Here is an 18374-nt window from a genome sequence, read left to right as displayed (position 1 = left end):
TGTAATATATTAATAAATTAATATCTAATTAATGAATAGACATAATTTGACCATCATAACAAAAAATCTACTGTGCATTATCTTACCTTTTCCCATATCCTGTTCCCAAGCAGAATACAATTTTATGGAACTTGAATACCGATTTAACATGGTCATATGCTTTTGTAAAATTTGTATCAATGGGACATTTTAACTCTGGTTAGCTAAGACTGATCTTGTTTCACTGTCTTATACGCTCATTACACTCTGTTACACTTCAGCTGGGTGATGTGCCTAGGTGCAATTCTGGGATTGAATTAATGGGATGGTGTATATGGAATATTTTTGTTTGGATTTAATGGCATGCATTTACCTGGTTTGCCAGCTCTCATGTACAGTTAGCTGCCCTGGTGTAGAAATGGCTTCCAGAAATAGTCCCAACTTCCATTGTGCCGTGCCAACCCAGGCATAGGATGTATGAAGCTGTGAGAAAGTCATGTAGTGCCTGGGGCTGGTCGTATGTGAATAGTGGAGAAGATTTTATATTTGAGAGGTATGGATCCAGAAGCTGTGGAAAATTCTATTATGAGCATATGTGAAGATAATAATTGATAGAGTTCTACCAAAATTTGATAACATTCCTGAAAATTTATATGACAACACTGACAGCAAATTGTGATGCTAAAAGAAAGTTTTTGAAATGATAATAATGAAGACAATTTCAAATTATATATACTAGAGGAAAGACAATTGTATTTCTTTATGTTTTCTTTATTGACTATACAGTTATCACATGAAGAGGCAATTCAAGAAAATGTGGCCAAAACATTGTAAATAAAGGTATGAAGAGACATGTTAAGAAGTAAACTTATAAAAATGTTATGGTCTTTTCAAATTTTGTGATGTCTATGGCATTTGGCATCTTTTATATATTCATACTCTGGAAAACCAATACAATATTGTAAAGTAATTAACCTCCAATTAAAATAAATAAATTTATATTTAAAAAATAAAATATGCATTCATACTCTATTCCTTTCATTCTAAAATAATAATAAATAAATGTTCACTTTCTTAGCAAATTTGTATTTTTAAAACTGTATCACTTAAAGAGAACCCCCAGACTGTATAAACTCCTGGCTTCACAAAGCCTGTACTTGCCCTTTTCTCAGTGTATAGCAGTGATTGTAGCGATCCCTGGTCCAGGCTCAGTTTTGATTAATCTCCTCTTGCCTGTGATTGGTTTAGGGATGGATAGTTTCTCTCTCCATTGGCTATGACTCAAAATCACGCGGTTACAGCTCCTGCTGGCCGATATGAGATCTAGACAGATGGCAGCCCAAGAGGTTGGCAGCACGGATAGAACCTCAGAGTGAAGGGAACTGTGCTTGAAACATGGTCTGCCTCTGGAGACATGGCTACAAGTTCCCTGCATTTATAATACAATTGGGGCTTTCAAAGCAAAGCCAATCAATACTTACGTTTTATTGAGTAGTTTAAAATACAAAACTAGTTAGTTTGAAATGTAAATCAGTTCAGTTCAGTCACTCAGCCCTGTCCAACTCTGCGACCCCATGAATTGCAGCAGGCCAGGCCTCCCTGTCCATCACCAACTCCCGGAGTTCACTCAAACGCACATCCATCGAGTTGGTGATGCCATCTTGCCATCTCATCCTCTGTCGTCCCCTTTTCCTCCTGCCCCCAATTCCTTTTTGGAGCCTAGAAAAATAAAGTCAGCCACTGTTTCCACTGTTTCCCCATTTTTCTGCCGTGAAGTGATGGAACCAGATGCCAGCTTTAAGCCAACTTTTTCACTCTCTTCTTTGACTTTCATCGAGAGGCTTTTTAGTTCCTCTTCACTTTCTGCCGTAAGGATGGTATCATCTGCATATCTGAGGTTATTGATATTTCTCCCGGCAATCTTGATTTCAGCTTGTGCTTCTTCCAGCACAGCGTTTCTCATGATGTACTCTGCATATAAGTTAAAAAAGCAGGGTGACAATATACTGCCTTGACATACTCCTTTTCCTATTTGGAACCAGTCTGTTGCTCCATGTCCAGTTCTAACTGTTGCTTCCTGACCTGCATATAGGTTTCTCAAGAGGCAGGTCAGGTGGTCTGGTATGCCCATCTCTTTCAGAATTTTCCACAGTTTATTGTGATCCACACAGTCAAAGGCTGCCATTTAGTAGATTTTAAAAGATATCTGTCATAGATTGATTAACTCATTGATTGCCATGGACAGATTAGACCTTAAGTCTTATTCTAGCTGGTATTATTTCCTCATTACTACTTGTTCTTCACTATTTAAATCCTATGGAAAGTTTCTGGCTAAGTCTGTATTATTAAGCAGAGAGGCATAAAATTTCAGGGCTATGGAACTTGATTTGACTCAAATCCTCCCAGAAGTGGGAATTGTATATTGAGTTTAATCTGATGGGATTTAATTGGTATCAAAGTTCAGGATTTATTTATTTTTCTGTTTGAAGTTTCAGCAACGTTGATACCTTTTTTGTGGTAAGTATGTCTTGATATATCATAATAAAAATTGTGAAGTCCTGATTGCTTGTCACATTTCATCTATATCATTATCCTAAAGGGTCCTCATCCTTTTTATCAAGAGACAATATTATTTTTTTTTTCTTCAAGCATTCTCCTTCTTCTTTTTTTTTTTTGGCCATGGGAATGAAAGCTTATTTGCATCCCATATCCGATTTTCATTCTCACAGAAATTATGTAAAACAGCAGAGAAATGAGTCATAGAACATCAAATATCATAACTTTTACTACAGAAGGACTTCGAGAATTATTTCCCTAACAGGTAAGCAGTTGGCATAAAGAAAAGACTGAATGAAGTCTGATGTAGCAGTTATACCAAGACTTAACTCTGCTTTTTCTCAGAATAGTCAACACTTATCCAACAGATAATCTCCATCTAAGGAGAGGGGTTTCCAAAGTCTTTCCTCTCATTCTAAGGTGATAAGTCTCCCTTTGCATCTGCTAAGTCTGTGTGATGAGAAATTTGTGACCTAAACTGTGCTCATCACAGAAAATTTGCTGCAATGTTTAGTTAGTGATCTAACTTTAGCACTGAAATCTTCTTATAAGATCCCCAAACAGAGGATCTCCCTTAAGCTAGATCTTAAAAATATGATTATGCCACTACCTTGCTGTATTTAGGAATGTTTTCAGATACAAATAACAGAAAAAAACTAGCAATTGCCTAAAAAATATATTTTTATTTATCTCACATTAGGTGAAGTCTGGCAGCAGATTTCAAGGCTGTCCAATGACTCAATACGTTCATCAGGGATGCATCATTTTGTATTCTTCTGTTCCTAAGATGGTGGAATATAAGGGCGTGTGCTCATCTTCTCCTGCAAGAACTCCAAAATTGCAACTCGCTCTTGAACAACCATCAACAGGAGCATGATGTGAAGTGATGGTTAGTCACTCAGTCGTGTCTGACTCTTTGTGACCCTATGGATTATGCAGTCCATGGAATTCTCCAGGCCAAAATACTGGAGTGGGTAGCCTTTATCTTCTCCAGGGGCTCATCCCAACCCAGAGATTGAACCCAGGTCTCCCACACTGCAGGAGGATTCTTTACCAGCTGAGCCACAAGGGAAGCCCAAGAATACTAGAGTGGGGAGCCTATCCCTTCTCCAGGAGATCTTCTGGACCCAAGAAATGAACTGGGGCTTCCTGAATTGCAGGCAGATTCTTTACCAACTGAGCTATCAGGGAGGCCCTGATAATGTTGGATCTCACCAAAAAAAGATACCCCACATTCAAGGGCAAAGGAGAAACCCCAACAAGATGGTAGGAGGGGCAAAATCACATTTAGAATCAAAAGCACATACCCACCAGAGACACTTGGAGGGCTCAAACAAAACCTTGTGTGCACCAGGACCTGGAGACCCCACAGAGACTGAGCCAGACCTACTTTTGAGTGTTTGAGTGTCTCCTTAAGAGGCACAGGTCAGCAGTGGCCTGCCAGGGAACAGGGGCTCTGGCTGCAGGATACTTGGGAGACAAGCCAGGTGGTTTAAGTCCTCTTGGAGGAGGTTGCCATTAGCCCCACCATAGAGCCACTGAGCAGACAAATCACAAACTGGAGAAGAATTATACAAAAGAAAATATTGCACTGTGGCAAAATTTCTAGGACTCACAACAGATTTCCTGACATGGGGATCTGAGGAAGGGACTGAGAACCCCAGTGAATTTGACTTTGGAGGCCAGTGGGATTTGATTACAGAACTTCAATAGGACTAGGGAAACAGACTCCTTGAGGGCACAAATAAAGCTTTGTGGACCCCAGGAACCAGGAGAAAGGGGCAGTGACCCCACAGAACTGAGCCAGAGTTGCCTGTGAGTATCCAGGAGTCTCTGGCGGAGGCAGAGGCCAACAGTGGCCTGCCGCATAGTCAGGGGCACTGAATACAACAGTGCTGGCTTAACTCCATTTGAAGGAGGTCACCATTACCCCAACCATAGTTTGGCCTCAGGCCAAACAAAAGAGAGGGAACACAGCTCCACCCATCAACAGAAAATTGGATTACAGATATACTGAGCATGGCCCCAATCATCAGAACAAGACCCAGATTCTCCCAGAGCCAGTCCCTCCCATCAGGGAGCTTCCACAATCCTCTTATCCTTATTCATCAGAGGGCAGACAGAATGAAAACCACAATCCCAGAAAACTAACCAAATGTATCACATGGATAACAGCCTTGTCTAACTCAACAAAACTATGAGCCATGCCATGTAGGGCCACCCAAGACAGATGGGTCATGGTGAAGAATTCTGACAAAACATGGTCCACTGGAGAAGGGAATGGAAAACCACTTCAGGATTCTTGCCTTGAAAACCCCATGAACAGTATGAAAAGGCAAAAAGATAAGACACTGAAAGAGGAACTGCCCAAGTTGGTAGGTGCCAAATATGCTACTGGAGATTGGTGGAGAAATAACTCCAGAAAGAATGAAGAGACGGAGACAAAGCAAAAACAACACCCAGTTGTGGATGTAACTGGTGATAGAAGCAAAGTTCAATGCTGTAAAAAGCAATATTGCATAGGAACCTGAAATGTTAGGTCCAGGAATTAAGGTAAATTGGAAATGGTCAAACAGAAGATGGCAAGAATGAAAATAGACATTTTAGGAATCAGTGAACTAAAATGGACCAGAATGGGTGAATTTAATTCAGATGACCATTATATCTGCTACTGTGGGCAAGAATCCCTTAGAAAAATTGGAGTAGCCCTCATAATCAACAAAAGAGTCAGAAATGCAGTACTTGGGTGCAGTCTCAAAAACACCAGAATGATGTCTCTTCATTTCCAAGGCAAACTATTCAGTATTATAGTAATCCAAGTCTATATCCCAACCACTAATGCCAAAGAAGCTGAAGTTGAATGATTCTATGATGACCTACAAGACTTTCTAGAACTAACACACACACACACACACACACACACACACACACACACACACACACACACAAGATGTCCTTTTCATCATAGGGGAGTGGAATGCAAAAGTAGAAACTCAAAAGATACCTAGTTAAGAGGCAAGTTTGGCCTTGGAGTACAAAATGAAGCAGAGCAACGACTAACAGTTCTGCCAAGAGAAAACACTGGTCATAGCAAACACCGTCTTCCAACAGCACAAGAGGTGACTCTACACATGGACATCACTGGATGGTCAATACTGAAATCAGACTGATTACATTCTTTACAGCCGAAGATGGAGAAGCTTCACACAGTCAGCAAAAACAAGACCAGGAGCTGATTGTGGCTCAGATCATGAACTCCTTATTGCAAAGTTCAGACTTGAAGGAAGTAGCAAAAACCTCTAGACCATTCAGGTTTGACCTAAATCAAATCCCTTATGATTATACAGTGGAAGTGACAAATAGATTCAAGGGATTAGACTGGATAGACAGAGTGCCTGAAGAACTATGAATGGAGTTTCATGACATTGTACAGGAGGTGGTGATCAAGACCACCCTCAAGAAAAAGAAAGGCAAAATGGTTCTCTGAAGAGGCCTTACAAATAGCTGAGAAAAGAAGAGAAGCAAAAGGCAAAGGAGAAAAGGAAAGATATATCCATTTAAATGTAGAGTTACAAAGAATAGCAAGGAGAGATAAGAAAGCCTACCTAAGTGATCAGTGCAAAGAAATAGAGGAAAAAATAGAATGGGAAAGACGAGAGATCTCTTCTGGAGAAGACGATGGCACCCCACTCCAGTACTCTTGCCTGGAAAATCCCATGGATGGAGGAGTCTGGTAGGCTGCAGTCTATTGGGTCACGAAGAGTCAGACATGACTGAAGTGACTTAGTAGCAGCAGGAGCAGCAGAGATCTCTTCAAGAAAATTAGAGATACTAAGGGAATATTCATGCAAAGATGAGCTCAATAAAGGACAGACATGGTATGGACCTAATAGAAGCAGAAGATATTAAGAACAGGTGGCAAGAATACACAGAAGAACTATACAAAAAAGATCTTAATGACCCAGATAACCACAATAGTGTGATCACTCATCTAGAGCCAGACATCCTGGAATGGGAAGAAAGTGGGCTTTGGGAAGCATCACTATGAACAAAGTGGAGGTGATGGAAATCCAGCTGAGCTATTTCAAATTGTAAAAGATGATGCTGTGAAAGTGCTGCACTCACTATGCCAGCAAATTTGGAAAACTCAACAGTGGCCACAGGACTGGAAAAGGTCAGTTTTCATTCCAATCCCAAAGACAGGCAATGCCAAAGAATGTTTAAACTACCACACAGTTGTTCTCATCTCACATGCTAGCAAAGTAATGCTCAAAATTCTCCAAGCCAGACTTCAACAGTATGTGAACCATGAACTTCCAGATGTTCAAGCTGGATTTAGTAAAGGCAGAGGAACCAGAGATCAAATTGCCAACATAAGTTGTATCATCAAAAAAGCAAGAGAATTCCAGAGAAACATCTACTTCTGCTTTATTGATTAGGCCAAAGCCTTTGACTGTGTGGATCACAACAAACTGTCAAAAGTTCTTAAAGAGATAGGCATACCAGACCACCTTACCTGCCTCCTGAGGAACCTGTATGCAGGTCAAGAAGCAAAAGTTAGAATCAGACATGGAACAACAGACTGGTTCAGAATTGGGGAAGGAGTACATGAAGGCTGTATATTACCACCCTGCTCATTTAATGAATATGCAGAGTACATCTTGTGTAATGCCAGGCTGGATGAAGCACAAGCTGGAATCATGATTGTAGGGAAAAATATCAATAACCGCAGATATGCAGATGCTACCACCTATATGGCAGTAAGGGAAGAGGAACTAAAGAGCCTCTTGATGATGGTGAAATAGGAGAATAAAAATGTTGGCTTAAAACTCAACATTCAAAAAAATGAAGATCATGGCATCTGGTCCCATCACTTCATGGTAAATAGGGAAACAATGGAAACAGTGACATACTTTATTTTTTTGGGCTCCAAAATCATTGTAGATGGTGACTGCAGCCCTGAAATTGAAAGACACTTTATTCCTTGGAAGAAAAGCTATGACAAACCTAGATAGCACATTAAAAAGAAGAGACATTACTTTGCTGACAAAGGTCCAGATAGTCAAAGCTATGGTTTTCCTAGTCGTCATGTATGGATGTGAGAGTTGGACCATACATAAAGCTGAGTGTCAAAGAATTCATGCTTTTGAATTTTGGTGCTGGAGAAGACTCTTGAGAGTCTCTTGAACTGCAAGGAGATCCAACCAGTCAATCCTAAAGGAAGTCAGTCCCTAATATTCATTGGAAGGACTGATGGTGAAGCTGAAGCTCCAATACTTTGGCCACCTGATGCAAAGAAATGACTCATTAGAAAAGACTCTGACGGTGGGAAAGATTGAAGGCAGGAGGAGAAGGGTGGTGAGATGGTTAGATGGTATCACTGACTCAATGTACAGGAGTTTGAGCAAGCTCTGGGAGTTGGTGATGGACAGGGAAGCCTTTCGTGATGCAGTCCATGGGGTTGCAGAGTCAGACACGAGTGAGAGACTAAACTGAACTGATTCAGTCATACAGAGCATATTTGTATATTGCTTCAGGGTCTCAAAATCTGCTTAAGTTCTTGCCAGTATACAGTCTTACACCCACTCCAAATCCAATCACTGGGGAAGGAGACCAGCATCTCCATGATTGGTTAACATCTACTGTTACTCATCTTTTGGGTAGTGTGACAGAAATTCCAGGGAAATCAACATTCCCTACATAAATGTTTCTGCCCTGATTATTAAGCACAGAGCAAGGAAAGGGAGGATATTGCTCTGCAAGGAGTGGTAATCTTTCCACCCTTTGCCCAGCTGGTTCTAGAGGTCTCTCTTTTAATTACCACCTCTTCTAAGAGTCCTCTCCTGACCACATAACCTGACGTGGTTCCCCTGATTCTTAATTTAAAAATGTATTTCTATTTATCTTTGACTGTACTAGGTCTTCATTGCTGTGCAGACTTTTCTCTAGTTGCGGCAAGCAAGTCTACCCTCTAGTTGTGATGTGAGGGCCTCTCATTGTGGTGGCTTCTCTTGTTTGGGAGCATGGCTATGCAGGTTTCAGTTGCTGCGGCACTTGGGCTCAGTAGTTGTGGCTCCCAGGCTCCAAGAGCACAGAATTGATAGTTGTGACACTCAGGCTTTGTTGCTCTATGGCATGTAGGATCCTCCTGGATTAGTGATCAAACTGGTGTCTCCTGCATTGGCAGGCAGATTCTTTTCCACTGAGCCACCAGGGAATTTTTGATCACAGAAAACTGCCCATAAATCTCAATGAATAATTATGCATTTTTGTTGTATTCATTTTGTTTATAATTTCAAGTATATGTTTAATATGAAATACAACATGCAATAGATTAAATATTAATATAATATCAATTAAAATTAATTAAAATAATATTTAATATACATATCAGATCAGATCAGATCAGTCGCTCAGTCATGTCCGACTCTTTGCGACCCCATGAATCGCACCACGCCAGGCCTCCCTGTCCATCACCAACTCCCGGAGTTCGCTGAGACTCACGTCCATCAAGTCAGTGATTCCATCCAGCCATCTCATCCTCTGTCGTCCCCTTCTCCTCCTGCCCCCAATCCCTACCAACATCAGAGTCTTTTCCAATGAGTCAACTCTTCGCACGAGGTGGCCAAAGTACTGGAGTTTCAGCTTTAGCATCATTCCTTCCTAAGAAATCCCAGGAAGTTATACATTAACTTTGTTGTCTGTCTCTTCTTTGCCCCTATCATATCAAGGATGCTACTCCTCTGGGGGAAAGAGCACTTTAATTGAACTTGTGATTTTTGAGTAAAATAAAAACACTACTCCATTATTAAGTGAAGTTGCTCAATTGTGTCCGACTCTTTGCGACCCCATGGACTGTAGCCTACCAGGCTCCTCCTTCCATGGGATTCTCCAGGCAAGAGGAGTACTGGAGTGCGTTGCCATTTCCTTCTCCAGGGGATCTTCCCAACCCAGGGATCGAACCCGGATCTCCCGCATTCCAGGCAGACGCTTTAACCTCTGAGCCACCAGGGAAGTCCCATTCCATTATTGGGAAGATACAATTAATGAGAAGCTTAACTGAGCTACACAAGATGATGTGCATATGCAGTGCTACGAATGATCTCAGCTGTTACATAAACCTCTGTGACGCACATGCACAAGTGCTGTAAATGGTCTCAGCTGCCACATAGTCATTATTTACAAAATGTGGGGTGAGAGCCGTGCCATTTTGCCATGAACATGCCATCTTGGCCAATTTGCTCTCTCCCCACAGTAGCCATCCCCTTCTCCAGGGGATCTTCTCCACCCAGGGATTGAATCCCAGTCTCCCATGATAAGATTGCTAAATGATGAGCTATTACAATTTGCCAGACATGTTTACTTAATTCTCACAACACCATAAATTAGGGATTCTTCTTCTTTCCATTTTCCAGACTTCAGCACCTCGTTTCCTGTCTATGGTATTATGGCTGCTTAGTGGTGGACCTGGGAGGGCTCTAGTTTTTCTTGTACTTTGTTCAGTTTTTACACAAATTCCCAAGGTTCTCTTCCATCAGAAGAGTACACATGCCCATGTATCAATGTGAACATTATTTTGATTCAGATGTTTAAAGGAAAATTCTGTGCATACACAGGGTGTGGACAGGTCACTAACTAATCAAGCAAACTAGAACTGATTTACCTTGGATGTCACAAGACAGATCCCAGAAACAATGTGTGAACAAAGCAAGGCACTTGCCTTTTTCACTTTAAAAAGAAAATTCTTAAAAGAATTTAAGATGTGGGAAAGAAATTCTAAAGATGTCATATTTAATGTGAATTTTTTGTTAAAGCACATGTTTTCAGTAGGGACTGACAATAAATTAATACACATATTAATGTAAACTCAGTGTAAACTCATGTAAGTACCAAAAGACTATTTGGTATACTGCTACTATATAGATTACTTTCTACATCAGGCTGCCAAACAATCTTATCAGTGTTACTCAGTCCAAAACAACCACTTTTCATGTGGGAAGAGTTTCATATAAAGTCCCTGATTAATTCCTGTTTTCCTTCATTTGCTGCCCAACCCCCCTCCGCCATTAAGTCTTGTAAGTGAGCAGTTATCTCATTATCAGACCAGTAGAAGTGGGGGAAAACTGCAAGGATACATTGCTCCACTGTTTTATGCTTTTTCAACCAACTTTAAACTGTTATTTTTGGAATGGGGATTTGGGTTTTGGTCATTTCTGCAGCAAACCTCTATTGGGTGCCTAATACTTGCCAGATTGTGTGGGTAAAAATCAGAGAACAAGACTGACCCTAGATCTGCTTTCATAGAGCTTTTATTCCAGTGAGAGCAGATAGAAAATAAACAAAATGTAGAGGTAAGCCACAAGGGGTGGGTGCTCTGTTGCCAAAGGCTAGAGGATGAGATACACTGATGGGGGTGAGAGTCAGGTCAGTTCAGTTGCTCAGTCGTGTCTGACTCTTTGCAATCCCATGAATTGCAGCACTCCAGGCCTCCCTGTCCATCACTAACTTCCGGAGTTCATCCAAACTCATGCCCATCGAGTCGGTGACGCCATCCAGCCATCTCATCCTCTGTCATCCCCTTCTCCTCTTGCTCCCAATCCCTTCCAGCATGAGAGTCTTTTCCAATGAGTCAACTCTTCGCATGAGGTGGCCAAAGTATTGGAGTTTCAGCTTTAGCATCAGTTCTTCCAAAGAACACCCAGGGCTGATCTCCTTTAGAATGTACTGGTTGGATATCCCTGCAGTCCAAGGGACTCTCAAGAGTTTTCTCCAATACCACAGTTCAAAAGCATAAATTCTTCGGTACTCAGCTTTCTTCACAGTCCAACTCTCACATCCATACATGACTACTGGAAAAACCATAGCCTTGACTAGATGGACCCTTGTTGGCAAAGTAATGTCTCTGCTTTTTAATATGCTATCTAGGTTGGTCATAACTTTCCTTCCAAGGAGTAAGCGTCTTTTAATTTCATGGCTGCAAGCACCATCTGCAGTGATTTTGGAGCCCCCGCCCCCCCAAAAAAATAAAGTCTGACACTCTTTCCACTGTTTCCCCATCTATTTGCCATGAAGAGATGGGACCAGATGCCATGATCTTAGTTTTCTGAATGTTGAGCACTAAGCCTACTTTTTCACTCTCCTCTTTCACTTTCATCAAGAGGCTTTTTAGTTCCTCTTCACTTTCTGCCATAAGGGTGATGTCATCTGCATATCTGAGGTTATTGATATTTCTCCCAGCAATCTTGATTCCAGCTTGTGCTTCTTTCAGCCCAGCATTTCTCATGATGTACTGTGCATAGAAGTTAAATAAGCAGGGTGACAATATACAGACTTGACATTTTCCTTTTCCTATTTGAAACCAGTCTGTTTTTCCATGTCCAGTTCTAACTGCTGCTTCCTGACCTGCATATAGGTTTCTCAAGAGGCAGGTCAGGTGGTCTGGTATGCCCATCTCTTTCAGAATTTTCCACAGTTTATTGTGATCCACAAAGTCAAAGGCTTTGGCATAGTCAATAAAGCAGAAATAGATGCTTTTCTGGAACTCTTTTGCTTTTTTGATGATCCAGTGGAAGTTGGTAATTTAATCTCCGGCTCCTCTGTCTTTTCTAAAACCAGCTTGAACATCTGGAATTTCATGGTTCACATATTGCTGAAGTCTGGCTTGGAGAATTTTGAGCAATACTTTACTAGCATGTGAGATGAGGCAGTTGTGCGGTAGTTTGAGCATTCTTTGGCATTGCCTTTCTTTGGGATTGAAATGAAAACTGACCTTTTCCAGTCCTGTGGCCACTGTTGAGTTTTCCAAACTTGCTGGCATAGTGAGTGCAGCACTTTCACAACATCATCTTCCAGGATTTGAAATAGCTCAACTGGAATTCCACTAGCTTTGTTCGTAGTGATGCTTTCTAAGGCCCACTTGACTTCACATTGCAGGATGCCTGGCTCTAGAAGAGTGATCACACCATCATGATTATCTGGGTCATGAAGATCTTTTTTTGTACAGGTCTTCTGTGTATTCTTGCCATCTCTTCTTAATCTCTTCTGCTTCTGTTAGGTCCATACCATTTCTGTTCTTTATCGAGCTCCCCTTTGCATGAAATATTCCCTTGGTATCTCTAATTTTCTTCAAGAGATCGCTAGTCTTTCCCATTCTGTTTTTTCCCTCTATTTCTTTGCGTTGATTGCGGAGGAAGGCTTTTTTATCTGTCGTTGCTATTCTTTGGAACTCTGCATTCAGATGCTTATATCTTTCCTTTTCTCCTTTGCTTTTCACTTCTCTTCTTTTCACAGCTATTTGTAAGGCCTCCCCAGACAGCCATTTTGCTTTTTTGCATTTCTTTCCATGGGGATGGTCTTAATCCCTGTTTCCTGTACAATGTCACAAACCTCCATCAGGCACTCTATCTATCAGATCTAGTCCCTTAAACCTATTTCTCACTTCCACTGTATAATAAGGGATTTGATTTAGGTCATACCTGAATGGTATAGTGGTTTTCCCTACTTTCTTCAATTTAAGTGTGAATTTGGCAGTAAGGAGTTCATGGTCTGAGCCACAGTCAGCTCCCGGTTTTGTTTGTGCTGGCTGTATAGAGCTTCTCCATCTTTGGCTGCAAAGAATATAATCAGTCTGATTTTGGTGTTGACCATCTGGTGATGTCCATGTGTAGTCTTCTCTTGTGTTGTTGGAAGAGGGTGTTTGCTATGACCAGTGCGTTCTCTTGACAAAACTCTATTAGCCTTTGCCCTGCTTCATTCCGTATTCCAAGGCCAAATTTGCCTGTTACTCCAGGTGTTTCTTGACTTTCTACTTTTGCATTCCAGTCCCCTATAATGAAAAGGACATTTTTATTGGGTGTTAGTTCTAAAAGGTCTTGTAGGTCTTCATTGAACCGTTCAACTTCAGCTTCTTCAGCGTTACTGGTTGGGGCATAGACTTGGATTACTGTGATAATGAATGGTTTGCCTTGGAAACGAACAGAGATCATTCTGTCGTTTTTGAGATTGCATCCAAGTGCTGCATTTCGGACTCTTCTGTTGACCATGATGCCTACTCTATTTCTTCTAAGGGATTCCTGCCTGCAGTAGTAGATATAATGGTCATCTGAGTTAAATTCACCCATTCCAGTCCACTTTCATTTGCTGATTCCTAGAATGTCGACATTTACTCTTGCCATCTCCTGTTTGACCACTTCCAATTTGCCTTGATTCATGGACCTAACATTCCAAGTTCCTATGAAATATTGCTCTTTACAGCATTGGACCTTGCTTCTATCACCAGTCACATCCACAACTGGGTATTGTTTTTGCTTTGGCTCCATTCCTTCATTCTTTCTGGAGTTATTTCTCCACTGATCTCCAGTAGCATATTGGGCACCTACTGACCTGGGGAGTTCCTCTTTCAGTATCCTATCATTTTGCCTTTTTATACTGTTCATGGGGTTCTCAAGGCAAGAATACTGAAGTGGTTTGCCATTCCCTTCTCCAGTGGACCACATTCTGTCACACCTCTCCACCACGACCTGCCTGTCTTGGGTGGCCCCACAAGGCATGGCTTAGTTTCATTGAGTTAGACATGGCTGTGATCCGTGTGATTAGATTGACTAGTTTTCTGTTATTATGGTTTCAATGTGACTGCCCTCTGATGCCCTCTCGCAACACTTACCGTCGTACTTGGGTTTGTCTTACCTTGGACGTGGGGTATCTCTTCACGTCCAAGGTCAGGGGCAGCGGCTGTGAGGAGCTACCCCATGCCCGAGGTCAGGGGCTGTGGCCGAGAGGAGCAACCCCACGTCCAATGGGTGGTGGCTATATGGGCTTAGGAGGACCGAGAGGAGTTACTCCACGTTCAAGGTCAGGAGGGGCAGCAGTGAGGAGATACCTCTCGTCCAAGGTAAGGAGCAGCGGCTGCGCTTTGCTGGAGCAGCCGTGAAGAGATACCCCACTTCCAAGGTAAGAGAAACCCAAATGAGGGAACTAACTAGGGCTAGCAAACCAGACTGTGGGATAGCTACCATGCGAAAAGCCCTAACCTAAAACAGCATCAGGCCCACTCACAGAACAAAGTACTGAACAGAGCTAGCCTGTTGCAGACCATCCCCCTCTGGTGACAGGCAGCCAGAGCCAGAAGGGGGCAATCGCGGCTCCAGAGAGGCATTATAACTTCAAGCAGGCTTCTTTGCTAACTAAGACTTCTTGGGATTCTGGAAGGTCAACATCTGCCTGAGAAGGTGCACTGGTTGTACACCCAGACAACTGAGTGGCAAGGACTAGGGAGGCGATAAGTCTCAGTGACCGTGCTCACCAAACACCTGATCACCTGAGCTGCTCAGACCTGGGAAGGGCACAAAACACAGGCCCAACTGAATCTGCACCTCTGAGGACTGCCTGAGTGCCTGAACCTGAGTGGCTTAGACCTGGGAGGTGCATGCAGCCCAGGGCTGGCATCGGATGGTTCCCAGTGGAACAACCTAGAGCCTGAGCAGTGTGGGCAGGGAGGGCACAGGCACCGTGAGTGGGTGCCATGCCCAGTGTGGCTGAGACACTGGGAGCACACGCCAGTGTTATTTGTTTGCAGCATCCCTCCCTCCCCATAGCACGACTGAATAAGTGTCCACCACCTCCCCCTTGTGTCAGGGTGGAAAATAGACACTGAAGAGACCAGCAAACAGAAGAAGCTAAAACAGAGGGAACCTCCTTGGACATGACAGGTGCAGTAGATTGAAACCCTGTAGTTAGTACTTACTGCATAGGAAAGGGCCTATAGATCTTGTGAAATATAAGCCGGACCAAGGAACTATCCAAAAATGAACTGACCCCACACTGTCCACAATACAAGAGAAAGTCCTAGATATATTTTTAATATTTTTACTATCATTCTTTATTTTTTAATTAAAAAAATTTAAGTCCTCTATTACTCCTTTAATTTTCATTTTTATAACCTACTATTACTTTGCAAAAAAAAAAAAAAAAGAGAGACCTTATTTTTTAAAGCAAAGTTCAAATATATATTATAATTTTTTGACTCTGTGTTTTTTTTTTTTTCCTCCTTTTCTTTAATATTGCATTTTTGACAATCCAACCTCTACTCTAGATTTTTAATCTTTGCTTTTTGGTATTTGTTATCAATTTTGTACCTTTAAGAACCCAATCTGCAGTACCCATTTTTACTTGGGAGCAAGATTACTGGCTTGACTGCTCTCTTCCCCTTTGGACTCTCCTTTTTCTCCACCAGGTCGCCTCTATCTCCTCCCTCCCCCTTCTCTTCTGTACCCAACTCTGTGAATCTCTTTGTGTGTTCCAGTCGGTGGAGAACACTTAGGGAACTGATTACTGGCTGGATCTGTCTCTCTCCTTTTGATTCCCCCCTTTATTTTCCTGGCCACCTCTGTCTCCTTACTCCCTCTTCTCTTCTCTGTGTAACTCCGTGAACATCTCTGAGTGGTCCAGACTGTGGAGCACACATAAGGAAGTGATTAATGGCTAGCTTGCTCTCTCCTCTTTTGATTCCACCTCATCTCATTCGGGTCACCTTTATCTCCCTCCTCCCTCTTCTCTTCTCCATGTAACTCTGTGAACCTCTCTGGGTATCCCTCACTGTGGAGAAACTTTTCATCTTTAACCTAGATCTTTTATCAATGGTGCTGTGTAGATGGAGAACTCTTGAGTCTACTGTAAAAATAAGACTGAAAACCAGAAGCAGGAGGTGTAAGTCCAAATCCTGAGAACACTAAAGAACTCCTGACTCCAGGGAACATTAATCAACAGGAGCTCATCAAACGCCTCCATACCTACACTGAAACCAAGCACCACTCAAGGCCCAACAAGTTCCAGAGCAAGACATACCATGCAAATTCTCCAGCAACACAGGAAACAGCCCTGAGCTTCAATATACAGGCTGCCCAAAGTCACTCCAAAGACATTGACATCTCATAACTCATTACTGGACACTTCACTGCACTCCAGAGAGAAGAAATCCAGCTCCACCCACCAGAACACTGACACAAGCTTCCCTAACCAGGAAACCTTGACAAGCCACCCATACAACCCCACCCACAGTGAGGAAACTCCACAATAAAGAGAACTCCACAAACTGCCAGAATACAGAAAGGCCACCCCAAACACAGCAATATAAACAAGATGAAGAGACAGAGGAATACCCACCAGGTAAAGGAACAGGATAAATGCCCACCAAACCAAACAAAAGAGGAAGAGATAGGGAATCTACCTGATAAAGAATTCCAAATAATGATAGTGAAAATGATCCAAAGTCTTGAAATCAAAATGTAATCACAGATAAATAGCCTGGAGACTAGGACTGAGAAGATGCAAGAAATGTTTAACAAGGACCTAGAAGATAGAAAAAAGAGTTAATATATAACGAATAATGCAATAAATGAGATCAAAAGCACTCTGGAGGGAACAAATAGTAGAATAATGGAGGCAGAAGATAGGATTAGTGAGGTAATAGATAGAATTGCAGAAATAAATGAAACGGATAGAAAAAAAAAAAAGAATTAAAAGAAATGAGAACAACCTCAGAGACCTCTGGGACAATGTTAAATGCCCCAACATTCAAATCATAGGAGTCTCAGAAGAAGTAGACAAAAAGAAAGACCATGAGAAAGTACTTGAGGAGATAATAGTTGAAAACTTCCCTAAAATGGGGAAGGAAATAATCACCCAAGTCCAAGAAACCCAGAGAGTCCCAAACAGGATAAACCCAAGGCGAAACACCCCAAGACACATATTAATCAAATTAACAAAGATCAAACCTAAAGAACAAATATTAAAAGCAGGAAGGGAAAAACAACAAATAACACACAAGGGGATTCCCATAAGGATAACAGTGGATCTTTCAATAGAAACTCTTCAGTCCAGAAGGGAATGGCAGGACATACATGAAGTGATCAAGGAAAATAACCTACAGCCCAGATTACTATACCCAGGAAGGATGTCATTCAAATATGAAGGATAAATCAAAAGCTTTACAGACAAGTAAAAGCTGAGAGAATTCAGCACCACCAAACCAGCTCTCCAACAAATGCTAAAGGAGATTCTCTAGACAGGAAACAATAAGTGTGTATAAACTCGAACCCAAAACAATAAAGTAAATGGCAACAGGATCATACTTATCAATAATTATCTTACGTAAATGGGTTGAATGCCCCAACCAAAAGACAAAGACTGGCTGAATGGATAAAAAAACCAGACCCCTATATATGTTGTCTACAAGAGACCCACCTCAAAACAGGGGACACATACAGACTGAAAGTGAAGGGCTGGAAAAAGATATTCCACGCTAATAGAGACCAAAAGAAAGCAGGAGTAGCAATACTGATATCAGATAAAATAAACTTTAAAACAAAGGCTGTGAAAAGAGACAAAGAAGGACATTACATAATGATGAAAAAGGATCAATGCAAGAAGAAGATATAGCAATTATAAATATATATGCATCCAAGTTAGGATCACTGCAATATGTAAGACAAATGCTAACACGTATGAAAGGGGAAATTAACAATAACACAACAATAGTGGGAGACTTTAATACCCCACTCACACCTATGGATAGATCAACTAAACCGAAAATTAACAAGGAAACACAAACTTTAAATGATACAATAGACCAGTTAGATCTAATTGATATCTATAGGACATTTCACCCCAAAACAATGAATTTCACCATTTTCTCAAGCACACACAGAACCTTCTCCAGGATAGATCACATCCTGGGCCATAAATCTAGCCTTGGTAAATTAAAAAAAACTGAAATCATTCCAAGCATCTTTTCTGACCACAATGCAGTAAGATTAGATCTCAATTACAGGAGAAAAACTATT

Source organism: Bos mutus, chromosome 9, assembly GCF_027580195.1.
Source record: "Bos mutus isolate GX-2022 chromosome 9, NWIPB_WYAK_1.1, whole genome shotgun sequence".
Classification (NCBI taxonomy): Eukaryota; Metazoa; Chordata; class Mammalia; order Artiodactyla; family Bovidae; genus Bos; species Bos mutus.
This window is presented reverse-complemented; position numbering follows the sequence as displayed.